Source organism: Choloepus didactylus, chromosome 14 (assembly GCF_015220235.1).
Source record: "Choloepus didactylus isolate mChoDid1 chromosome 14, mChoDid1.pri, whole genome shotgun sequence".
NCBI classification, from domain to species: Eukaryota; Metazoa; Chordata; class Mammalia; order Pilosa; family Megalonychidae; genus Choloepus; species Choloepus didactylus.
In genome coordinates, this window is record NC_051320.1 from 28,831,229 (window position 1) to 28,858,541 (window position 27,313).

The 27,313-nt window shown below is 38.5% G+C and overlaps 1 protein-coding gene across 2 annotated transcripts in view; it reads left to right on the forward strand.

Annotated features, from left to right (window-relative positions):
• The first annotated feature begins 8,187 nt into the window (after nucleotides 1-8,187).
• KCNB2 (potassium voltage-gated channel subfamily B member 2) overlaps nucleotides 8,188-27,313 on the forward strand; it is a 407,843-nt gene continuing 388,717 nt past the window's right edge. Inside the window, exon 1 of one of the 2 annotated variants that reach the window (XM_037803346.1) lies at nucleotides 8,188-8,230. The gene's annotated coding sequence lies outside the window, so the exon portion shown is untranslated. Of the gene's footprint in view, nucleotides 8,231-9,156; nucleotides 9,198-27,313 lie in introns of those variants that run through there. The other variant, XM_037803344.1, reaches the window with a different exon arrangement.

Here is a 27,313-nt window from a genome sequence, read left to right on the forward strand (position 1 = left end):
TTGTTTTGTTTTAAAGAGGGGGCTTACTATAGGTGATACCCTGAGAAGAACAATACTTTAAAATAATTTTATATATCTTGTAAAATAGATTTTTAAAAAGGTTTGGTTACCTTTAATCTCACTGTTTCATGGTACTTATTTTAAGCAACTTAATATAATCTCAATGTTACCTCCAAACTTACATTGTCACTCTTTGGACACAGTATTTTTATATCTCTGTTTCCTCATCATTTACTCTAGTAGAACAAAATTTAATGCTCCTCTTCCTATTTTTCTTTTTAATACATTTGTTTCCCAAACTCCCTCTAATCTGGCCACATTATTCTGGTAATAAAGGCATAGAATCAACTGTGATTTTCCAGGTCACATCTTAACAGAGTCATTTAAATGTCAATAGTCACATTTTTTAAATGGGAATGCCAGGAGTATTTTATAGCTCTACAAGCCAACAATAATATAGTCTATGGGCACTCAAATCTTAGGCTTCAGGGAATAAACTGGAGAGTCTGTAGAGAGACAGAAAAATGTTCCTTCCTTCCTCAGCATTAGCTATTTAACTGATTCCATTTATCCACTCTGCTTTTTTGTAAACCTTTTTAAACATTTTTGCATTAGTTTCCAATTCCACAACTACTAGTAATTGCCTTAAGTGATACAGAATATTACATGAGCCAATAACCTGGCACTGTATTGAAAGTCTTGTGGCTTGGAATTCTTTTGCGCTTGTAGTTCTTAATAGGTAAATTTCAATTTATACATTATATAGAAACACACTCTTTTTCAAAAATAACATCATTCTATCCTATATGGTGCCCTTCAATTTTTCAAATGAACTTAATGCAAAATACTGAATCTTAAAGATTTCTCATAGGTATACAAGTATCAGAAATATTTTAAATTAAGGCAACTTACATTAGAGAGTATGATGGGGTTTACAAGAGGTTTCTTTTGTGCCAACTGTTATAAAATACAGTTGTCCTGATTATTACAGTCAATGATTTCAAAATAATATAAGAGAATGACATGCTTCTCCCTGTGTAGACTATAGCTAGTTAGCCAATCCCACCTGACAGCAATAAGGCGCACCTGCAGCTATCATGACAGGGTCTAGGTTTGGAAATAAAAATAAGTGGTGAATCCTGTGCATTGGAGGATGGTTAGCAGCATCCCTGGAATCTACCCACTAGATGCCAGTAGCAGCTCCTTCTCCAGTCAGGACAATCAAAAACGTTGCAGGACATTGCCAAAATTGTCCCAGTCTTGCTTCTCATAGACAAAAATCACACCTGAGCAAATATGATATTGTGTTCTTTTCAAATTGTTCCCTAATAAATCAATCACATCAGGACAAATTCATGTTTTCATTCATTATAAGCAGAACTGACTCTATTTCATTAAACTTAAAATAACAAATCTCATTAAAATGTAAAAGAATCAGCTCCATATTTAATGTAAAAAGATGCATATACATTAAAAGTATGAAACAAAATACACTTTACTAACCATAGAAAATAAATGTGTAGCAATAACAATTGGAGTTAAACCTGACTTTAAAGAAAACTGTTCATTAAAAGGTGGGGATGCACACTTCATGTATGAATGTTTAAATTGTGAATCTCAGAAGCCCTTTGATTTATCCAAGTCAACCATAATAATAAAATGTTAAACAGTTAAAAAAAAAAAAAAAAAAGGAGTGAAAGGGGGAATAAGAGAAATCTGGTACTGCAAATCATATTTTGTCCCCTTACTCTAATTAGCATTATCCAGAGCAGGGCTTTTTTTTTTTTTTTTTTTTCCTGTTGTTGTTCTCAGGAGAGGCTAACTTTGTATGGCATTTTCGCACGTGGTAGAGAGGAATAGGATAGGGTGATTCATGGCTAACTTAAAGCTCATGCAGATTTGCTTCTTTAATGAAGTTAATGTCTCTGTCAGCACAGAGCCATGTGAACTGATCAATTGCTACAGTAGTTTAGGTATGTCTTTGATAGCAGCAGCAGAAACACTAATTAGACTCATTTAACAGGTTGTATTTCCATATCTGATTATTTCTATAAACAAAGCAATTAGCTAAGTCAAATATGAAATATGACAAAATCTAAAAAGTGGTTGGATCACCTTTAGCAATGCATAGAGTACAAGAGGTGGCAGGGATAAGAAATAGTCATTTCCAATCTTGTTTTCAAGTTTTTCATTTCTGTCTTTTAAATTCCACTCAAAATCACTTGCTCTTATGTTCTAAAATATATACCTGTGTCTGCTGAAACAAGTCTTCAATTTTTTTTAATTGAAAAGGATTAGATTAAATGCAACCAAATATCTGAAATGCACAATATTTTACTTCAAATATTGTTCTATTACAATAGTATATTATATCATATTACATGGTATACATTATTTGAAGTATATATTAAATATGAGTATCATAATTGGCATACACATTCAATTTCATTAACCAACAATTCATTTAGCAGTAAACACCTAAAGTTTGGCATTATTGGAAACACATGATTCTTTCAATTCTGTGGTATATTTTCAGTAAAATGTGCTTATACTTTATTAATTTTAACTAATTATTCCCATCCATTCTTCTTTAATACTAAATGCTTTTCAGTAATTACCTTGATAAGAAAAGTTCTTGAGCTTACCACCAGGTTACTCTCCTAGATTTGCTAGGCTACAAATACAAATACCAGAGACTAGTTTGAGCTTTGACAACAGAAATTTTGACTCACGGTTTCAGAGTCTAGAAGGCTTGCTTCCTCCCGGGTCAACAGCGTTGAGGTTCCTGGACTTGCATCTCAGCGTCCAGTCACCTGGCGATGACTTCCCCTTTCTCTTCTTCTGGGTTGCGTCGACCTCTGGCTCCCGGCTCCTCCCCATGGCTTTCTCTCTCTGTCCGAATTTCTTCTGCTTATAAAGGACTTGGGATTAAGGCCCAACTTCATTCAGGTGGGGCACATCTTCTTTAAAATCACATCTTCAACAGATCCTATTTACAACGTGCTCGCACCTACAGGAATACGGATGGAGAACTGAACATGATTTTTGGGGGGTATGCTCTCCAACAGGTACTAAAAAAAAAATCATCTCATTTTATGTTTATTACTTTAATTAGTAGTGCAAAATGATCACTGTCAGACTGCATCTCCTAGGAATATTCCTACTTGAATATGGAAAGGAAGGTTTTGAGTGTGCAAGAGTGCCTACTAAAAGGAAGACCAAGAAATAGGGCAACTGTATTTTTTTCATTATTCTCAGCATTAATGACTCCTTTGGATATATGTCTCTACTGAATGTATTGTCAACTCAGACTTCATTCTCAGACAGAAGCAAAGGCACTGTTAGTGTCTCTGCCACAATTCAAACCCAACGGCTTTATTGAATCCTATGTCCACTCAGAAATATCTCAGAAAAGAGTGTGGGTAACTAATTTAACTTTGATTGCTATGTCTGTGATTTTGGCTTCTCATAACAAGCCCCTTGCCTGGCCAGGAGGGACATGTTATCTGATTACATGCACTTTTTTGCTTAAAATAATGTGAAGTATATGAGGCTGAGAATAATTGTTATGTTTGCAAAGCGGCTCTTTCAAGCATCCACTTGCGACTGGTTATACTTTCTCTACTGTTGGAAATTATTCCATTTCTTTCTTGTCCGAAGCCCAGGAAATGCTTTAAATGTGCTTATTTTAGGAGCCCTGGAAGCTTTCTCATTAATCATGCTGTTGGATCTAGATCCACAACTGATGGATCTGCATCTGTTTAGCACTTCTGGGTGGACTGTGGTGCACACCTTATAAAGGAACTGTCTCTTCCAAGACTGAGGCTTTTATCCTAGCACTACCCTGGCAAAAAGGTTCCTCCGAAAAGGGCTCAGCCATGCCCCATCAAACCTGCAGGTGAACTTCATGCAGACTAGGGAGGCTAGTGGGTGGATCAGCATGAATTTATCACAGCTGTTGGGAAAACAGAACGCATATGTCCTACTTCCATCCCCCTTTAGTACCAGCAACAAATTCCTTTGTTTTCTTTAGGCATATTGGGTTTGGTGACACCCATGTTTATCTTACCCAGATTTTCATCCTAAAAATTCAAAATAATATTTTTATGAAATATTTTATGAACTAGAGACAGCCTAGTGAAACAGGCAGAAAGGTGTTACCACTGTAGGATGAGCTAGGAGGAACATAGCCTAACATTTTAGGGTTACAATGCTTTAAGTCAAATTCCAGTTCTCCCACTTAAAAAAATTTTTAATTCTCTCTTAATTAGTTACTTCTTTTATTAATTAGAATAATAACAATAGTACCTACCTCATAGAGTCATTGTAAAGATTAAATTAGCCACTACTGTAAAGGATTTAGCAAGGCCTTGGTAAATTTTACCTCTTATTACATAGCACAAATAAACAGAGATGGGTCTTGAATGTGATTAGGAATCCAATTCTTGTTTCATCATAGGATCATGCCCCCAAATAATGCAGTTAAATTTCAGATGCTAAGTAGCAAATTTTTAAGTTTATCAGTTCCCTAGCCCCAGAAATCCCTCACCCTAAATCTCATGGATTCCTAAGAACTCAGCTGTTTAGACATTACTGATGTCTGAGAATAACTCTAAGGGTAGATTCAAACATAGTACTTTGATTCATGCTACTACATGGCAGCAAAATGTGACATTTAAGCATCTGCCATTTTTTCAAAAAGTTCACATTCAGAGCAAGAACTGTTAAAAAAAATACAGTCAGTCTGGGCTTATCTCTTACTTTAATTCTTCAGAGGACACCCAAATCTGTCTCAACTAAATTCAAAAGAATCAACGAGATAGTACTTATCTCCTCAATGAAGAACACACAGACAGCTCATTTATTTTCCAGGCTTTTACTGCAATGTGTAAGTGTAGGATTTCAGTGGTTACTAAGATTCTGTGAGTTGCTCTAAATTGCCCAAGCTTCCCTAGTTTTTATTTAGAAGGGGAAAAGAAGGCACATTAGATCTAAGAATGTTCTAAATTCTAATCACTCTTCAGTGATTGCTTTCTTGTATAATGACAAGCACCATAGTAGTATTTCATCCTATAAAAAAAGTGTAGTCCCAATCTATACACATATTTGGTTTATTATTACGAATTTAAAGCTGTGTCTTTCTGGTACTGATGTTTGAAGATTAATATCCACCCATTTATTAGTCTAACAGAAGAAAAACAAAACAAACCTGCCTCCAAACTCTTAGAGATACCTCCTTTAGCTTATTAATGAATATCCCTACAGAACACACACATGCACACATATTTACATAATTGTTTGAATATTTTTCTCTTTAAAACTGGGGTTTCCATCATTCTAAAATATTCTTCTTTTGGAACTTGCTTTTGATTTTGTTTGTTTTTACTCAATGTCATGTATTTCTTTCCCAATTTGACTTTTTTCATTTAAATTAAGCTCATTCTTTAGCCTCCAAAAACCTGTAAATTCTTACCTTTATGCTTTTAACATTTCAAAATGTTCATCCTACAGCCTTTGCTACTTCATACTAATCTATGAGTGCTCTCTGTAAATCAAATTGCCAATGGAAAGTCCAACTTAATAAGGTAAAGTGTCATCGGAAATGATGCTCTTCAGATTATACTAAATATTTTTCAAATACTTTATTCAACAAGTACTGAGAACCTATTATGCTTGACATTGTGTGTATATACATACATATTTATATACACTAGCATTATGCTATATGAGAAAGCACATTCTTCACCTGAATTGTATCTACTGATAAGTTTAAAGGTATTTCTGGTTAAACTTACACTGAAGTGTTTGTTTTTGCCAAGCAGTATGAGGGAAGCATTTTGGTATTACCTCAATAGACATTTTCCCCTTTACTATTACTATCATTTCATCAACTTTCAAGATAAATTTGAAAACTAGAGATACAAGTAAAAGGAACACTTCCATAAATATCAATGAAGGGAGAGAGGGGAGGGGAGAGGGAGAGAAAGAAAAAAGATGATTTAGGATCAAAGTAAAACCATGTCTGACTTTTTAGTTAGACCATTTTAAATTTTCCTACAGAGAACAACTGAAAAAAAAAAAAAAAAAACACCAAAATTTTATGTACTAAGGTGGTAGAGCCACATGATGATAATCCACACAAGAGTCTTTGCAGCCATGGGGAATTCAAGCTGTACATGAGGAGAACTAGCTATTCCAAGCAATTTGTAGACAATAGGTTTTTCTCTATAACCAGTTTGGGATATGAGTAATTTAATTTGATAAGCAAAATTAGATTTTATTTCCAAAGACTATTTATTGCTTATCATTGCATGTTCCCAGATATGACTAAGACTTATGGGTAACTTACTCCTTGCAACCTGTTTCCCAGGAATGGAGATAGCAGCAATGTACTTTTTCCCCATAGAGAATTTACTTTCTTGACTAATGACCACTTACACAGTAGGATTCTGATTTCTAAATCTAATGGAAATTTCAGGTAAAAATATTTTAATAATTACCTGCCAAAGAATTAAATTCTTACCAAAGTGATCAGTAATTTGGAGTAGGCCAAGTAATATAAGGGAATTTTCACTACCACTAAAATGTATGAAAGGTCATATAACTTAAATCTAGGCACACCCAAAATGAATAATAAGTCTTCCTAGACTTAAAATATTTTATAAATTCCATTCATTTTACAAATATCAGGTGCCTGACAAAAACTGCAAAATAAATGTTTCTTGGATGAAAAGGGGCTCTGAGTTAGATGTTGTAAGACATGCCTACAGTAAAGTGATATGGAACTGCCCTTGAGGAATGTATACTCTAAAATGGTAAGTTATGTGCACGGGAAGAAGTATACACATGCTATAGGAAGCAGAAAGTGATATATGCCTTAAAATAGGTAGCTCCCAATGGTGAGCTATGGATGTCAAAGGGCATGAGTCACAAAGGAGGGAGGGTTTGAAGTGGGCCTTGAAGGACTGGAATTATCTGGACCTTCAGAGGAGCATCACAGGACAGACAGAGGCATGTAGACACTATTTGGTAGAGAATGGGAAAACAGGGAGCGTGTGTGAATAGGAAAGTAGTGTAGTAAGGGTTGAGCTGGAGGAAGAGTAATCTGCAAAAGTAGGTAAATGTATTGAAGAGTGGGAAGATTGGAAGCACAGGTGTAAATTTCCTGCAGGTACCTGGAAGTGTGGAGCTGGAGCTTGGGAACACATCAGAGTTGGCGATAAAGATCTGGAAATCTGGAAGTCCTCTTCCTAATGTTCAGACTTGACAAGCTTGTAGAAGAAGAGTGCCAGGGCAGGTCCTAGCTGGAGGGTGATGGTGTCGGAAAGGCCAACTTCCATACCAAACATCGAAGAAAACACCCGGCACAATTTAAGGCCCGTGGGGAGAAGACGGGAATTCAGGATGGAGAAAGCCCTAGATTCTAGAGCATCCCAGTGTACATCAGGACTAAACCAAAAACAAGAATTGAATGAAAAATATTTAAAACTGAATGTATTTGGACCTTCTTCAATAGCCATCTTTATTGGCCTAAAGAAACGCACAAAGGAGTTCCAGGTTTAAATACATTGTCATGGCCTGCGATCTTTTTTAAAGTGTGTTTTAGGCTACTTTAACTGTTAAAGAACACACGGGTCAGGAACGTGTAGGGCCGAGTGATGTTGTCCAAGTTCACCTTAATGTTTTTACTACATCTTGAAGGTGGGGAAGGGTCTGCGTGCCCGTCCTCAAAGCCTCGCCAGGAGGAAGGTGGGTATAGTTCTTCAGATGGCACTGAGAGCGGACAGAGAGGAAAGAAAGCTAGGGCACGAATAGCGCCCCCGTGGGAAGCAAGAGTTAAGGCTGCCATCGACCGGGTTTTACCCTCCAACCCAGGAAAGCGGGTTACTCAGGGCTAGCGACGGCCCTCAAGCGGAGCTGCAGATGCCGGGAGGGAAGTCACATCCTATCTGCGCTCCTAGTTATCCCCGCAGCTCCTTCTCCGGGAAAATACTCCTCGCCCCAGTCCCCCGGGGTCGACCAGCGAGCCTGGGTTAGGGTCATGTAGGCAGCGGATGGGGATCGAGTCCAGCCTCTGGAAGCAGAGAGGCCAAGGGAATCCCGCGAAGCCGCCGGGGGTGCGTCTCCGCGGGGCGCCCTGGGGTTTTCCCGGCCGCCGTGTGCCAGGTGGACGCGGCGCTGCGGACCCTCCTGCCCAGCGCAGCCAGGTGGGAGACGCCGAGAGGAGCAGGTAGGTGTGGAGCCCGGACCGGAGCGGGAGGGAGCGGCGGGCGGGGAGGGAAGAGAAGGAAGCGCCCGCCGAGGTGTGGGAGGCGCCCGCCCGCGCCCCGTCCGCGCCCTGGGTACGGGGGCGCTCTTCCCCGGCGGAGCGCAGAGCTCTGGCGCTGCGAGGCCGATCCCCGGCGTCCCTGGCCAGCCGCACGGCTTCGTCAGCCCCCACCCTCCCGCCATCCCCCACCGGCCTCGAGAGCTAGGAGCACCGAGGACGAGGAGGAAGGGGCGGTGGTGGCTCCAGCCCGCGGGTGCGCGGAGCGCGGGAGGAGGCGGAGCAGGAGGCTGGGGGGCCGCGGCGTGTGTGCGCGCTGGGGCCGGCGAGCTGCCGGGCGGGAGACGGCGCCTCCGAGCGCCCCGCCTCACCTCCCGCGCCCAGCCTTATCCCTGCTCAGCCACACACACACCCACCAAGCACCCACCACCCTCCGCCCTCGCCGCTGCCTCCCTGCCGCCGCCGCCGCGCCTCAGGCTGCCCAGCGAGCGGTAACTCCCCGGCTGGCGCTGCTCGCTTTCCCGGCTCCTTCCCCGCGGCGAGCTCAGCCCCGCTCGATTTTTCCTTTTATATTCAAGCCCTCTCCTGTCTGGGCGGCGGGCGGCAGGGGAATGGGGGCCCCGCGTGGGGAAGGGGTGAAGATCGATGAAGATTATTGTTCTTTTTAAGGATGCCTTAGCTTCCTCCCGCCGCTTCTCCCTTGAGCCAGAGTGAACCAGAGTCAGGGATGTAAAGGGAGGGGGGGAGCCTTCAGGAGCTCCAGCCAGCCGGGGAGACCCTCCTCTCTGTGGAGGGGAGGGGGATTTCCAGCGACAAATCAGTGGCGAAGGGAATCGTCGCAGGGAGAGGAGCCCCGGAGGGAGCGGGGAATCCCACAGCCTTTGTGGTTCCCGAGCCCGTGCCGCCGGCTGAGCGGGTCTGTGGGAGCTAGGTAAGTGGTGGGGGCATTACTGCTCCCCGAAGGGGTCTTCCTTTAAGAATGAATCATCGCGGGCAGCCTAGCCAGACTTGAGTTGCTAAAGGAATTGGAAACTGCCATATGGCGCCGAGTGGACTTACACACAAAGCTGACTTAGCCCTGAGAGGGTTATTAATGTAAGGCTTCGTCCCCGTGGGGAAGGTGCTCAAGTGTTAGCCCCTGGCAAGCTTCCGAGCAGCCTGCCTGGGAAGGGGTGGCAAATGTTATTTCTAGGAGACAAGCTCGTTCCCTTCTGTTCATTTGTTGGTAAATGCCACATTCACATGCACACACTTGTGGGACCGGATTTAGGGACTGTTATGTCTCTGGTGTATGAACAGTGCAAAGAACACAGAGGCACGCATGCATTTTATTCTTGAAGCTGTGCGCGGTCTCTGTTTCGTGGCACGCTTCCTGAGAGGGAAGAACGAGTCTCTAAGGGAAGAGCTTCATGGCTGTTTCCAACGCACCGTGCTAGGGGACTTGGGATTACAATTGCCCTGAATGGCACCAAAAGGCACCGACCATTTGCCTCATTATTTGCTTCCAGTGCTTAATGACCGTTTTTAAAGTAGTGTGCTGTCATCCATTTTCTTGAGTTATGAGCATTTTTCCGTATTCATTCATAAAAATTGTCAGTGTGCATTATGCACAGCCATTTATACAACATTTAGGACGGCACAAATGTAGCAATAAATAATAAAATACAAGATTACACTGCAGAAATTTAGAATGCACAGTTGTACACTGGGCTAATTTCATACAGGTCCAATATTCATTCTAATCAGGTTATGCAATAATGTCAGTATTTTAAATAGCATTTCATATTTCTGGTTTTGCATTGATTGACTTTTTGTTGATAATCTGATTTTTCTTAAAGTCCAGCTCAAAGGAAAAGTAAACATTTCATTGTTGTTGTTTTAAAATTTGTACCATTGTGTGGAACAGAGATCTTTTGGTTTATTTACCAATGATCATCAATCAGGTTATCACATTTCACAGGCAAACCAAAGGTAGATTTTATTTCAGTCAAAAATCTCAAGTCTTATCTGTCAGTACTGAATAGCTTACAGGAAAGATTTTGAAAAGGAGGGTAATTAAAAAAATACATATGCATAATGAAGTTTTGCTTTATCTCTTTCACTCTTTAGGTGTGTGTATGTGTGTGTCAATAAATAGAAAGTTGTCCAGAGCTTAGTTGTAATATATGATAAAAATCTTTAGACATCTAGACTAGAGAGTTCTTGTTTCTTAAATTAACCAGAACTTAAAACAGCTCAGTGATTTGGCACATTAGGTGTGTGCATGTGCATTTAATTGCTGCTTGGAGTAGTTTTTTAATGTAGGGCAGGAATAATAGGCTTATTATGTGGCTACTTAGACTTTCTTAGACTACTGAGAGTCTTTTTAACATAAAAATAAAGGTCCAAAATATAAATAACTTTTTCCACACTGATTTAAAAGTATCTTCTACTCCTAAAAGAGTTAATGTGCCTTCAAAAAGAAGGTATTATAATCTCCTCCCTCTTGCTGTCAGATTCAGACCAATTTTTTTGTTGTTGGTTTATCACGAGTAGAATTCTAATGCACTACTGTTCCTTTTTCTCACAGTACTTAGACTTCAGAGAAAGGAGTGAATCTCTTGTTGCTTTCTTTCACCTTTTGACCTTCATTTCTCCCTCTCTAAATGAGTGGTCCCAAGTCTCCCTCATAAACAGACTCGCACACTGACACCAGAAAATAACTCCATTGCCTGCCACTTTGAGAGGTCTCATCCTCGCGTCTTCCTTTTCTCGTCTGTCTTCTTGCTTCCTGTATTTTTCTAAATGGAATCTATCCATGCATCACTTGAAACTTATTCCAATTGCACTTTTCTCCAAACACAGTTCAACTTTCCAAGCATACATGTTTATTGAATATTCAGATGGGATTAGTGGAAATTATTACTTTAAGCAATCCTTTCTGCTTGGCTTTTAACATTTCCTTCTTGGCTCGATAGGGCAACCATGAGCATGAAGTTGCCTTTCTAATTTCCAGTATGGTGATAAAATTGAGATGGCTAAAAATGGGGGGAAATGGTAGGATATGCTTTCAGTCACATTTCTTTGCCACTTAAATCATATCTGTCCAGGTATTTTGTGTCCTTGCCTGAACGTCTGTTGAACCTCTTAAAAATATCTAATTCCTAAAGAGTAAGATTTTTAATTCCTAAAGAATATCCTTTAAGTTGGTAGGACATCTCAAACATTTTGAGGTAAATATATTAGGATAAGCTATTCTATTTACTTCAGAATATAATATCATTAAACATTGAGATTTATTTATATTTGTGCATAAAATCACGTCTTTTATTGTCACAAGACTTCAGAGGAGTGGAGAATACACATGCATTACATGTGATTTTATAAACTTCAGTGTATGTTTGTAAGTTGAGACTTTATGACCTTGTTACTCCCAAAGTGATAAAATTAACAGTTTTAAATTTTTTAGTCAGAAACTACAGGTATCTTCATACTCTAGATCTATAGCCCATTCTCATTCATTGCTTATTTCCTCCTAGTGCTGCTTATATATATGTAAATATACATGTATATGTATATGTATATTCATTCCCACCAATTCCTCAATGCAAGCACAGGTTGTGGGGGGGGGGGTTGAGTCTGTGAGCCCAGGGATTCCTTGACCTTTTGTAAGCTACTCACTGTATTATTTTTAAGGGAAAGTTGCCTATTACTGTGGATTGAATTGTGCCTATGTATCTATTGATTTAACATTGTGTATCCACTCACTGACTCATTCATTAATTCACTTATTAATTCATTTATTATTTGTTAAGTATGTAAAAGGAGAAGAATCCTGGCCTAGCATGTAACAAATGCGACAGAGATAGAATACATAGTCTCTGACTTCAAGAAATATGCAGTGTACATAGTAAAAAAAAAAAACTTTGAATAACTCATTGAAGAATCATGTTTATAATTCAGAATCACAGATATGCTTTACAGAAATGCATTTAACAATTTCATACTTAATAAATTTATTGAGACATAAATTCATGAAGAGGATCATTAAAATTTTTCACAGTATGCATTTGGGAATTGTTAGAGAATAATAATAATAATACTTATTTTATTATTACAGTGTACAACAACTTGAGCTAGGCACTGTCAAGTATTTTTACAAATATTAAATATTTTAATTCTCATAATCACCCTATGAAATAGGAATCATTAATACCCTTGTTTTATAGATATGAACCCCGAAATACAGAGATTTTTCTTAACTTGTCTAAAGCCATATCAGAAGTAAACAGTATAGTCATTCTTGAACCCAGGCATTGTAGATCCAGTTAACCGCTGTGATATTAAGAAGTATTAAGAAGTGTCATCCCAGGCAGAATAAGAAAAAATGATGTTTGCAGTTCCTAGATTTATTAGGAGTTTTATCTTCCCATAAAAAGATGCCACAGTTATTACTACAGACTGATACTTGGAAAAGACTAACAAGTGGGGGCAATTTTTAAGTGGGAGAAAACCCCAAACTTTCAACTTGACTTTGATGTTAGAAGGTAGAGGCTTCTTATAAAAGAAGCTGATTTTAAAAGGTGGGTGGGAATTTTATCAGAATGCTAAAATGTTAGAATTTAATACCCTCACCACAAAAAGTGAGGCCATCTGAGACTGATGATCTGTCTGGTCATTTCTAATGATATTCTAATTTCATTTTTAAAAATTGTGAATTATTTTGAATAAATTATAGTATTGCAACTATTTTTTAATTTATTTTTAGAATTATGCATTCATGTTTTAAAAGAAAATTATTAATTTTATGATATAATTTTATTTTACCCATGTCCCCATTTTTAAAATAAAATATATCCCCATATTTTAATAATTAATTAATGAACAGATTTACTTTCTCATATGTTTTCTAGAGTGCATTTATTTTATTAAGTTTAATATGATTATAATAAAATCATGAAAGCATGAATGAAGTCATAAATTATCGAGAAAGGTTTATGTAATATTTGAAGTAAAGGTCTTTTCTAAATAGCCATTGCTTCTGTTTAACTGAAAAATACCATCTGGATAAAATTTGAAAAATAAAATGGTCGTGTATTGCTGCAGCATGCCATACAATCAAATATTTAGGTATATCCTCATGATTGATTAGCATTTTTATTCATCACACAGATGTTAGAGCTCCTAGGTTCAATCACATTGTATAGGCAATTCTCAACCTACAATTGGCTTCTTGTGTGCAAGCTCATTTTAAAGTTTGTTTTCTAGAACTTGTAATGCAATTCCCTCATGGAAACAGTACTGTAAATGATGTCTATGCCCCCAGAGTAATCCACAGAAACCCTTTAATCAGTACTATTCCTGAAGTACAGTACCGTTGGTACTCCTAAACCCAACCGTTATGGAGAGCAGTGTTCCCTGGGAATATTTTGATTTAAATAACATTTATTGACTGCCTCCTCTGTGCAAGGCTCTGTTGGGGATATGGAGTGAACATGGAGAGAGAGGTGCACACGACTAAATCTGACCTCTGACATTAGGCAGAATGAAAAAAAAGCTTTATAATATTGGTATAGACAAAGTGTTGAATTCAGAGTTGTATCATGAGCATCGGGAACTACCTGTCCCCTCAGGAGTCCCATTTGTTATTTCACCCTAAAGGTAGGTACTCATCTCCTTCTCTGTGCCAAGCCCTAAGCCAGGTGTTAGGGACATAGATATGAATAAGACATAACACATTCACAGTCTACCTGTGCAGACAAATAAATCACAACACCGTATCTTAAATGCTGTTGGGGACGGGGTGGCAGTTCAACTGAGTAGCTGCACAACATCCCAAGAGTAAGGAAATACAGTAGCTTTAAGTTCCTAGATACATTTAGATTTATGGTTGCCAATTCAAGCAAATCCAATGCCCCCTTTTTATCAGCAATTTGTAATGTCCCTTCTGCTTTCCTGAAATTGTATTTATAGACAGTATAACCTATCTATGTATATAATATTTTAAAATCAACATAAATTCCCTATCTATAATAGAAAGAAAAAATAAGAGGAAAGCAGTTTATGATAAAATAATAGGTATTTCACTATATATGCTCAGGCAAGACTACAAAGGAAGACATAATAAAATACTCAGGTGCTTACTACTTAAAATGAGTAAGCTTGGATGTAAGAGAAGAAAAGCTTCAACTGAATATAGGTGGCACTTTTGTATATCTGACATTTTGAAATAAAGAGTGAAATAAACATTTATTGAGTGTGACATCCACAACTGCAAACAGATGCAGGTGTTAACTACTTTTGACTCAGTTAACAAGGCCAGCGTTATTGCTGGTGACATTACTTTCCAAAATGGTGAGCAAATCTGGGTCAAGTTCCAAATATGGTAGTCACATTCCTAGAAAAGACCTTTGCAAAGATATTTTCTGTACAACAAGGTTAGGATCTCCTCACAGATAATTGCAAACAGGTTTTCTATTTACATGTGTGTCTCATGAGTTGTGTAAAAATTATGGAGGACACAAAATTGCCCTGCCCATTGCAGGGTTTCTAAGCATTTTGGGCCTTGCCTTACAAATACTGTATGATTTTAGAAAACTGTTCTAAAGGGACTGTATTAATCCCATTCAGCATCACTGTTTAAGGCCCTGTTTTCCCATTGAAGGAAACTAATCCGATTCTAATTCACGTTTGGGCTATTTTGAAAAGACAGAATTCCCTGGGTTTTTAGTAAGAAGTTAAGTTTAGAGGCTGATTAAATCAAACAGCAATAAAATCATGGCATGCCAAATTACTGAATATTAGAAACATCCTAATGGTAGGCACAGTGTTTGAGGTTAGCTGGTGAAGATCATCTCACCACAACTGTCTATTTCATGTTCTAAGTGAGAGTGTCAGACAAGACTTCACAGATGAAGTGACATCTAAGATAGATTATAGAAGATGAATAAGCATTCTTCTCCAGGCTAAAAAGGAGAGTATTCTAGGCAGAGGGAACAGCATTTGCAAAAACAGTGTCATAAAAAGGGATGGCTTGTAATGGGAGCTCAGCTTTGGCAGTTCTGGTGAAGTGATGGGAGGTCAGGCTGCTGAAGAAGGATGGGGAGTGCAGAGGAAAGGTGTTATATGCCATGTGAAATCATTTGGCTTTTATTCTGTAGGACAGGCTGTGGGTGAGTTGACTGTGATTTTAAGTGGAGTAACATGGTCAGCTTTACTGTTTGGAACAGTCTCTGAGCTAGCATGGAGTGAATGGACAAGAAAAGACCCACGCCTGGGACTCTAGTCAGGAGTCTGTTGAGGAATACAGGTCAGATAAGGTCAGGCACATGAGTGGTGAAGAAGTGGAGGAGGGTTTGGATTCCCCACAAGTATCTCCAAGTGTTCCAGCTTCCAATATGGATAAAATAACAGGCTTTAGCTTCCCTCTTTCTCCTTCAGTCAAAGTAACTCAAGCTTTTGCCGTAAACCTTCATATTTAAGTGGTTAATGGAGTAGAAGTTTATTTTTCACTCATACAAGAGCCAAAACAGGGTATTCTATGCAGTGATTTGGGCAGCCTAGGGACTTGGAGTTTTCTACATCTAGCTGGAAGTTGTGGAAGAGAATGAACATAGAGAAGGCGCATCCAAGAAGTGACAGGCATTGCTTCCATCCCCATTCCCTTGGTGAGACAGTCACATGGCTCCATCTACATGCAAAGAGGGCTGGGATATGTAAACCCTAGCAGGATAGCTGCTTCCCATCCAACATTTCTGTGTTATGGAAGGGGAAACCACATTTTGCCTAAACAGCTATTTCTAGCACATTCCACCTCATCTCTCATTCTCTTCTGCCCACATGTAGGACATGCACATCCCCAGGGTTTGAATCCCATCTAGTCACTGAATCCATCTCAGAGTCCAGTTTCTATGGGTGATGCTCAGTCTCCTCCAGCAAGTCTGGGTAAGTCCTCTAGTTACCCAGAAACTTTTGTGCTAAAAGATTCTCAGCCTCGCAGTTTTCACTGATGATGGATCAGGTATAGAATGATTGCATTCCAAATTCCTATTTGGAATAGTGAAGAATGGATGATACAGAGCAGTTATTGGCCCCGTAACAAGGAAAAAATCCTGTTAGACATTGGATTGAAAATCCCCTGCCCAGCCAATAGGGGATATTACAGATTCTGCTATCTGTAAGGACTCCTTTGTTCATTGTTCTCTGTAGTCCCTCATCTCGGGGCATCTTCTTTGTCCATTACCCTATGTGGCCACATCCAAAATAGATATTAGGAAGGATGCCTTTTTTGAAGCTTTCTCAGCCCACTTCTTGTTGGTCCAAGTTTGGATGCCTTGGGGTTTGTTTTATGGTCACTGTTCTTCTTTTTTCCTAGGCCAGGCTCCTAATTTCTTTGGCAATGCATTTCCCTCAAAATCTTCATAGCTTTCTTATCTATTTTCTTTCTATGAGTTATGTATCTATTAACTACATTGTAAGTTCTTTCCTATTCCTAATTCTTAACCATGCTTTATTTCTATCCTGATATATCCCCATGCCTCAGGTGGCGGCTTGAAACAATTGGCTTGGGTGTTTAGGTAACCTGTTAATCAGATCTTGGCTTCAAGGCTGAATCACCTTTTCTAACTGAGAAGTCTTAATGGGCATCTATTACTGTAAGCCTTTTTCAGTGTTTTTCCTCATCACTGGGGTCCTTGAAGGAGTGGGCTGTTCCAGCCTTACAAGGGCTTACATTTCTAGACTCTGGCTATTCCCCCTTATCTCTGTTCTCAAACTAGACATTTCTTTCTTGAGCTTATCAGTTGTCTTTTAATACCTTCCTATTGGCAGTGAGGAACATCTACCACACACCAGCATTCTGGCTCTTTCCAGCCACATCCTTTGGAGCTGTAGATCTGCCCTTTAAGATAGCTTTATGCCTTTGTTAGGGCATCACAGGGTTCCAAGGCTTCTTATCTTCTATATCTGCTTCCTTGCTGATGGCCAAAACAACATACTTAGTTCTTTTGTAAAGGCAGCACCCCATTTCAAGGTATCAATTTCAGAATAAGTTAGGGTAATTCTAGTTGCTATAACAAACACCGAAATGTTAGGTGGCTTACATAATAAAGGTTTATTTCTCCCTCATGCTATAATCAAATGAAGAGATCAGGAGCATGGAGAAGGCACATCCACTTCTTAAATATCTTGGCTGAGACGTTACAAGGACACTTCTGTTTATATTCCACTGATGAGAACTAGTCAAATGGCCCCTTTTAGATACAGGGGGTCTGGAAATATAATCCCTGGCTAGACAGGAATGTCTCAGTGATGACTCTCTTTTAGGAAGGTGAAGCATAAATTTAGACAATTAGCTGTCTCCGTTGTAGTCATCATCCTGCAGTATAAATTAGGGGGGAAGTGGGTTTGAATTACAGTCACTTATTCAGTCCCTGGTGTGCATGTATGTGTCTCCCCCGTCTCTCTCCTGTCCTCTTGGGCTTTCCCCTGGACCTGCGGGAGTATCACACATCTTCCCTTATTCTCCAGGACATCACTGGTATAAAGCTCTTCTATATAACTGAACTCTTGCTGAATATTTTAGGATGTAGGAGAATAATTATAGCATAGACAAGAAACTAATTTTAATTAAATGTTAGATGTCACTGTTCCTAGAAATGCATTTACCATTTTTCACTTAACGGGGTTCTCTCACCTGCTTAGATCTCTTTGAGGCCAGAAACCAGCTGTTTGCTAAACCTCTCTTCTTCTAGACCCTTCCTCCCTCTCTTCATCCAGGACTTTCCCACTGTCCTTTCTCAAGGTGCCAGTGGGTGACTTAAAAATCTTCATTATGCAGAACAATTTAACTCTTATTTGTCTCTGTCTCCCAAAGGGAGCTTGCCTGAACAGCCAAGCAGTCCATTATGTCTTTGTTTTGTTTTTTTTTTTTCCTAAAACAAAGCAGTAGTTCTTTCCCTAAGAGGACTTTATCGCTTCCTCATGGTCCTACTGGCTCAAAATATAGCTGGCTTTTAAAGGCTGCACTCAGCAAATACTTATCCAGCACTTATCTGTAAGACACTCTGCTGGTCATGAGGGAAAACAAACTTGGTTCTTGCCCTCATGGGGCTCACTTTTTGTCTGAAAACATAGGACCCTCAGATCCCTGTGTAGTGACCAAATGCAGTGTCTGCCCTAGGTCCAAATGATTGCTGCTTCTTTGGGTTATGGGCTATTTGGAAGGGATAGGTGATGGGCAGAGGCAAAGCTGGAGAAGATTAAGGGATGAGGGTGAGATTTCTGGAGTGGTGAACAGCATGCAGGCTGTGGTGTGTTAAGTTGGGGGTTGCTGAAATATTATGCCGCCATTATTCACCAGAGATTCTTCTCTGCCCTGCTTCTGGTCACTTGGTCAGTTTTCTTTCATTCTTTTTTTTTTTTTTTTTTTAATTTCTTTTTTTTGGAGCCTCCTCTGAGAATGGATCTATCTGGTTCTTTTCCCACTTTCTCCTCCTCTTTGCTAACAGTGCGAGCTCAGTCTTGTCAGGATAAGCTGGTCCTAAAAGGAGATCAACCAGGAAGGCAAGCATGCCATCGAGAGGGAATGGAGACAGGTGACAGATGGCAGTACAATTAGGAAAGAAGTTAGTATTGAGGAGTATGGGGGGATATCCTGGCTGAATATGGGGAAAGGGAGTTTGGGAGCAGGCAGTATTCAGAGATTCAGACAGACAGGGGCTTTTCACTTCTCTACCTTAAATCCCTAAATGATATCCCACTTTTCTTAAGATAAGGCCTAAATCTTTATAAGTTGGGGATGTGCATACTCCTGCGTTTTCCGAACATCACTAATATAGGGCAGCTGTATGTAACAGGTTCTTATCAGTCTGGCCTCTATCTATCAGTTTCATCTCAGCTATAATTTCTGCTGTAATTTCTGGCTTTCTTTTGGTTCCTCTAGGGGTGCTGGGCTTTCATGCTATAGGGCCTTCACAAATAGTTACTTGGGATGCTTTCTCTTCCTACTTTCACCTACTTATTTCGTACTCAACTCTCTAATCCCAGGTTAAAAATCACTTGCTGAAAGAAGTCTTCTCAGACTCCCAGACTAGGGCAGATTTTCCCTTATGCTCTCTCTTAGCTCCCCCTATTCTTCCTTGTACCACTTACCCTAATTTTAATTTTTGAAATATGGGTAATTACTTGCTCAATGTTAATTTTCTGTGCAAGAATGTAAGCTCAATAAAGGCTAGACCGTCCTTCTTATTCACTGCCGTATCCACAGCACCTTCCACCATTCTGTGTGTGTAGTGGGTGCTCATTATTTACTTGTTGAAAAGATGAGGGAAGGAATGAATGGAGCTGCGGCCTGAGTCGGGTCCTAGGTCACAAGATAGAACCAGGAACCCAGTTACCAAGAACTGGCACCAGGGCCAGGAGGATCAGCCTGAGTTTGCCTGACAATGGCCTGCCAAGCCATGGCTCTGCCGTCTTGACACCCTTCTTGACAAGGACCAGGATGGTTCTAGAATCTGGGATGGAGCAGAATTTGTAAGTGGAGGTCAGGGGTCTCCTCCTGGTGGAATGGAGGCCACTGCTGATAGAGATACAGACAAGGCAGACATGGTGCTTCCAATAAAATTCCCTCATCTCTTTCAGAATAGATGAGTCATCCTCATAACTTCACAGGAAGGTTGTTAGACCTGTGCTTTCCAACTGAACTTTATGGGATGATGGAAATATTCTATATCTTTGCTCTTCAATACAGTAACCCCTAGCCACATGAGCTGTTGAACACTTGAATTGTAACTACTGAGACTGAGAAGTTGAATTTTTAATTTTATTTCATTTTAATTTAGATAGCCGCACAATGACCATACTGAGCAGTACGAGTCTAGGTTTTTTAGCATGAGCTACTTTAGGAAATACTAAGTTTCAAAGCAGTATAGTTTAAATTCTAGAAATATAGATCTGTAACCATATGCTGGCTTCTGATTTACCATATATAAACACATAAGCAATCTCTGGAGTTCATCAGAATCTGTTTTGACTCTGATGACTATATATCAGATACATCCTAGTGAAGGGATTCAAATGCAGTGCCTTGTTTCTAGCCAAAGGAATTGTTTTTATTGAGGGCATTTGTTTTTAAATGTGAGTTGTACAAAATGTAAAGTATTATACAAAGGTAAAGCATTATCTATGTAAGTTCCATGTAATATGGTCTTAAATGCTTTCCCAGACCCACATTTCCCAAATGGGATTTTTGTCTGTTTCTATTCTCATTCTCTCTGTCTCCCCCCACCTTCTCCCTCTGCCTCCTTCTCTGTTTCTTCCTCTATTCTTTTTTCCCTTCTAACTTCTCAAATGTCACAGATACAACCATGTCCCATAACAAATTTCTTTTCTTTTGCATATCGATTGCTTTTCCTTTCTTGCTTATTTAGAAAAGCTGTTTTGTTAGGTTCAATCATTAGCAAAGAAACAAAACAAAAACAAAGAAGCTTAATTCAAATCCCTGGCAAAAAAGTTCTCTAAAAGAACTCCTGGTCTACCAATTAATACAATTTTGGACATACATCAGATATAATAGTGTCAGTATTTACAGTGTGAAGAACATTAAGGGAAGGTATTTACAATGTGAAGAATATAAAGGAAAGTATTATACTGAGTCTTTTCCCGGTATAGTTGCTTTTAACCCTTTGAAAGTTCTCATGTATCTGGATCTCTTGAATTCTTTGTCTTATTCTTCACAAATGAAAAGCTTTCCACTGAGGTAATACCAGAATGAAAAAATGGTGTATAGCAGGCAAAATTCTGAAATATAATAGTAAAGTAACATTTAAGGAAAGATGGTCCATCTTTATTCCTTTTTCCTAGTCTGTATAGTTTAGAACAAATGTGTCTAGGAGCTTTCATGCCAAATGTCTCCAGTTCATAAAATCACAATTATTAATCAGACTATCATTAAATATTAACTTACTTTTGAGATAAATGTCATTTTAAATTTGGAATCCTAGTTTTTTCCTAAATCGGAGAGCATTTTCATTAGCCTTTATAGAAAGAGTGCACATAGAAAGCTTAAAAGCTGTTAAGAAGCTACTTTCTTAAACTTGACTTCTGGTTTGACTTAGGCCAAATGAAATATTTGATTTCCAGCATAATAAACATAGTTTGTAATCATGCATGTGTAGTTAAAGTAGAACATTATAGTAAGGGTTTTGCTGTTTTTTAAATGTAGGAAGCCATTTTCTTGCAAGAATTTTATAACATTTGAAATATAGTGCTTATTTCATAGTAGATGCTCAGTAAATATTTGATAAATGAATGAACAAATTAATAAGATCTCAAAGAGCTTTTAAAATTCCAAATGATGATGCAAGCTATAGTCCCCATAAACAAAGTGATGTTCCACAAAGCTCCGTGAATTAAGACATCTGCATCCTTTGCTGGTTTTATACTAGTTTGTCTTTCCTTACATGAATATGATCAAATTAGATTGAAAGCTTCAGTTGGGTGCTTGTTAAATAAATATTTAATTCCGTAATACTATCTGGGCCTACAAAACATATGTTAGAAGCACAAATCCAAAAATTTCTGTAATTTAGTAATTCTTTGGGTTCCTTGAAAGCAAAGGCTGCTTTACCCAATTTTGTTTTGTATTCCTTACTCTTAAAACATACTAATAGCCAAGTTTTTTTTGGAAGGAAGGGAGGGAATAAGGAAGGAATAATGACTCTAAATCAGTATTTCTTATTAATGTGGTTTATAGTTTATGGTCTTGTTACTTTCTGACCATTGTTGGAATAGTAGAAATTATAAACTTATGTCGAGGAATCATTAATAATTAGGTTCAACTCATCAGTATTTATAAAGGCTTAACTGGGTGTGAGATAGATTGCTCTTGCCTCATGTTTTTCCCTTCCATCATTCTAATTTTGTATTTCTTTGTGTGTGTGTGTGTGTAGTTCCATCATTCTAATTTTATATTTCTTTTCGGTGTTTTGAAGTAGCACGGTCTGGTGGAAAGGACATGGGTTCAGGCTTCTAGGCCTGATTCTAAATGGACTCTGGGATCCTGGGATGACTTAAAGGATCATTTAAATCCATTGATTTTTTTTTTTTTTTTTCCAAGTTAGAATGGGCCCTTTCTAAATATGGTGAATTTTATATTTTTAGCATTTAAAAATATTTTTCTAAGTATGTATCTTGACCATAAATCTCAAATACTAAGACTGAAAGCATTATGTCTGAGAGTCACATAAGAAACCTTATGTTTAGTTTCTAAACTTTAAAGCTACAGAAACAATTACAGTTACCAAGCAGTTACCAGTTCTACCATCTCTTTCCATAAGAAAAGTTAACATTCAATAGATATTACATATATCAATTAGAACAAGGGTAGACATAAGGCTGTAGGAATTATTTCGGGTTCACTCTTTCCTTCTGAGAGGAAGATTGCTCATATTGGTCCCATATTTCTATTTATCATTCTGATGCATCCAGAATACTGCCATTCAAGGAAAATCCCCTGTGTCTTGTGGAGTTAAGAATACGGACTTTGGATTCAAGATGATGCTTGGTTGGAATCCTGGAACCACCGCTTACCCCTTGTGTCATCTTGAGCAAAGAGCTAACCTTTCTCAACGTCGGTTTCTTTCATTTGTGAATCAGAGATAATAATACCCACCCAAAGGGCCATTGTGAGAATTAAATGGGCTAAGCACAGTGTCCTGCATATTATAATCAGTCAATATTTGATAAATGATGATAATTATTAACAAAATGCACAAAGCAAAATGCACAAAAATCATAACTTTGGCTCTCCTTCAGATACAACTGCAAGAATATCCCTACCTTCTAGGAAATATACAACCTACTTAGGTTGTTTTAATCATCATCCAGAATAAAATCCAAATTGTAAATCTGAATCCCTTAGCAATAGCTTATTTTATTCTGAGATAACCCTGAAGGTATAAGGCTTGCAAAAGTTGAAAAATAGTGCTTTAAAAAGCAACATCTCTAAATCCGGGATAATTAGTTCCTTCTTTCATGAAAAACAATGAGAAAGTAATATGGCATTAAAGAAGAACTGCATAAAGGAAAAATAATTTACAATTTTACCACCCTTAACCATGCTACTCCTTTCAAAAGTAATATTAACTTGGTCAGAAGTAATATTCCCTATTATACTGTTGCCAACCATAATTTTTATGGTTTTTTCACACTGAGTTTCAAATTATTTATTTCAAGACTATCTCATCTGGTACAAATCACATGAACTCAGGGCTTCAGTCAGTCCATCTGTGGTCCCTAATTTTCAAATTTTTATTTTAGAAGATGTTGCTGGAAATTGATGCATTCATTTTCCTCATCACATGCATTGATATTCTCTCCTCAAATTGTGCTAATAACATTAATAGTAGTACATTTAGCATCCTAAGAGTCATAGACAATAGTAGGTCATCCCGTCCATCTGCTTTACATTCTTACCATTAATTATGTATTATTGTGGTAGCTTCCTAGCATTTTACACAACAGAGACACATGGTTGATTGGAAGAGGGGGCAGGGATGAGGGGAGGAATATTTTAAAAGTCTCGTACCCAGATGGATGCTTAATAAATGCTGTTTCATAATCCTCACTGATGACAAGGGTGGATGGAAAATATTGTCCATAAGAGATGTGGAGGTGCTGGTGTCTGTTATTCAGAGAACCTCTTTCCTTTTCTACCTAATAATGCACAGAGAAAAAACAGGCATGCAATTATTTGTGCCACCTTCTGATTTTATTTAATTAGTTCCAATAATGAAGGATGCCGTTGATTTGTTAGAAACTGTTTCTTCATGCTAGATGCTAGAGCACATTATCTTGATATGAACAGAAAAAGGAAGAGAAGTCACCCACGGGTGTGTCTATACTGGGTATCCTAAGGTGATTTTTATTACCAGTCTGCCTTGAGTCAGAAGCTATGGCTACCTATGTATTTTAATTTGAATATGTTGGGAAAGATTTCTACCTTTCATTGTAAATTATTTTCCCAACACAAATATTATCCTACTTGTGTTTCCATTATTATAGGGTCATTCTTTTGATTAAGCCTTGCCCTGCTCCTGTATCTTCTTAGGGTAATACATTATATTATTTAGAATTCGAAAAGATCATTGTTAAAGGGTATAAGGTTATATTTGGAAAACAAATTTGGACTCACTTGCAAACTTTAACATACTTTGTTTTTCTATCTTTATATTTTATTGGTAGAGATTCTAGCATATAGACTCTTCTGGTCCTGAATATCTTTCCTAAGAGAGAGAGTAGCCTAAGCTAAGAAATAGAAAATTCACTTTTGCAAAATTTTAAACTTAAGAAATTGACAAGACTAAACTTTTTATTATGCCCCATCTGTTCAGTGGAAAAGGTAGATGAATAGTGTCACACAGAAATCTCATAGAACCATAAAATCTCCATGCTAGAAGGCCCCTTGGAGGCCACCTTGTTAACCTCCCCACAGGACCCGCATCCCTCCTGTACCTCCCTGACAGGTGTCCACCTGGGATCTGCTTGCACAGTGCCAGCAGTGGGCCCGGGAGTTTTTTGAGACAGCACATTCCATTGTTGGGTAGTATGGTGGCTTGGAATTTTGCATCCCAGGAAAACATATTTTTTTAACCTTAATCCATTCCTGTGGGTGTGAACCCAATGTGAACAGGGCTGAATAGGTTATTTTTAGCTAAGGTGTGGCCAGCTGAATCCGGATGGGTCTTAATCCTCTTACTGGAGACCTTATAGAGAAGACTACAGAGGAAAGCCACAGGGAGCAGCAAGGAGCTGGAAGTCAGTGGGAACTGGAAGAGAAAAGAGAAGACACTGCCATGGGCGTTGCCATGATGGAAAAGCCAAGGACTAAGAATCACTGGCAGCCAGGCCCAGAATGCTACCGACTTTGAGGAGAAAGCATCACCTTGCTGATGCCTTGATTTTTTACTTATGGCTTCAAAACCATGAGCCAATAAATTCCTGTTGTTTAAGCCAACTTGTATAGTATTTTTTTTTAGCAACTAGGAAACTCAAACAGCAATAATTTTCAGACAGTCTTAATATTTATCATTTGTTCCTGCCCTAGTTCCAGAAAATACAGCTCTAAAATATTTTTAACTCAGACCATATTAAATTGGCAAATAAGGTCAGCAGAACTTCTAAATAAATTAGAAAGTCACTATAATAAAGCAGTGTTAGATGAATGTTAACCAAGACCTCTTACCAAAAAGCAAAAACAAAAACAAAGAAGAAAGAAAATAATGCTGGAATTGGTGTTTCATTCATTTTTTTCACTCAGTCCATTCTTTTGGGTCATCCACAAACATTTGCAAAGTGCTTGCTATTTGTGTCACGCTAGCTAGAGACCAAAGAGGTAAATATGGATAAGAAGGAGTCAACACTTTTAGGGAATTCACAGCCAAGAATGTGTTTCACATGGCACCTTTCTCTCCAATGTAGTTTTTATTATAGTTGTAGTTAGTTGTTTGTATGTTTGCTTGTGGAATGCCCGTCTATCTCCACTAGCCTTATAATGTCAGAGACGGGCTTGAGCAGAGTAGGGCTCATAAATACTTGCCGAATGAGTGAATGGGAAAGAATTCCAAGCAAATATTTATGGTACAGTGAGAAAGACGCCATAATAGAAGTACAAACCTTTAAACCATTGTGCCAGGAGGGATTAATTCTCCCTGGAAAAGATCATTGTTCTTGACCATGAACATCAAGTAAGAGTTAATCACGTGTGGATGAGTGGAAAGGTGGGGGAAGGAAACAAACAAACAAACAGACAAGGGCGCCCACTGTTCTTTTTTACTTTAGTTGCTCTTTTTCACTTTAATTATTATTCTGGTTATTTTTGTGTGTGTGGTAATGAGGGTGTCAGTGATTGATTTTGGTGATGAATGTACAACTATGTAATGGTACTGTGAACAATCGAATGTACGATTTGTTTTGTATGACTGCGTGGTATGTGAATATATCTCAATGAAATGAATATTAAAAAAAGAGTTAATCACGTGGAGAATGTGAAAAAGGGCATTTCATACATGAAAGTCATGTTGAATTATGAAAGTAGTAGGTAATATGATGTAGCTGAAGTGAGGAAAATAATTTTGTAAATAGATGATAAAGTGTAAGTTCAGTCATTTATTTTTTTTCATTCAATTAATATTTATTGTGCATCTGTTATATGTCAGGCATTTGGGATACAATGATGAGTAAAATCAAACATGAACCCTGCCTTCAATGAACTTAGAGTATAGTGGAAAGGAGGAATGTTAATTAGATAATCATAATAATCATCCCCCCAAATAGTAAACGGCACTGCTTACAAGTGCTACAGGTGAAAGTTACCTGATTCTGTAAGTTCTTACAAAGGGAAGATTTTTGTTTAGTCAGGGAGGCTAGGGGAATGCTATCCAAGACAGGGTTCCTTGACTTGCTAACTAAAGGTGAAGACGGGGGAGAAAAGAATATATGCAAATCTCCTGGGCAGAGGGAGAATGGAACATTAAAAAGAATGAAGTTCTGATATATACTACCACATGGATGAACCTTGAAGACATCAGGTTGAATGAAATAAGCCAGACACAAAAAGATAAATATTGTAGGATCTCTCTTATATGAAATGCCTAGAATAAACAAATTTATAGTGACAGATAGTAGATGACCAATTTCTGGGGGCTTGAGAGGTGAGGGGAAGGGGGAGTTATTGCTTCATGGGTACAGCTTCTGTTCAAAGTGATTATAAAAAAGTTAGAGTTAATAGGTGTTGGTGATGGTAACACAATATTTTAATTAATAGCACTGAAACTTAAAAGTGGTTAAAATGAGAAATTTTGAGGTGTGCATATATGCTAGTACAATTAAAAAGTTTTTAAAAAATGAAATGAAAGAAGAGATCAGAACAGAGGGAGGGAGGGGAAACAAGGAACATGACAGAACTGCGGAGATAAGTAGAGGGCGCCCCTTGCAGGGCTTTGTGTGGGTCTCCATCTCGGGAGCAGGGAAGTCACTGAAGCGTCTTCTACAAGAGATGGGCCTGGTCTG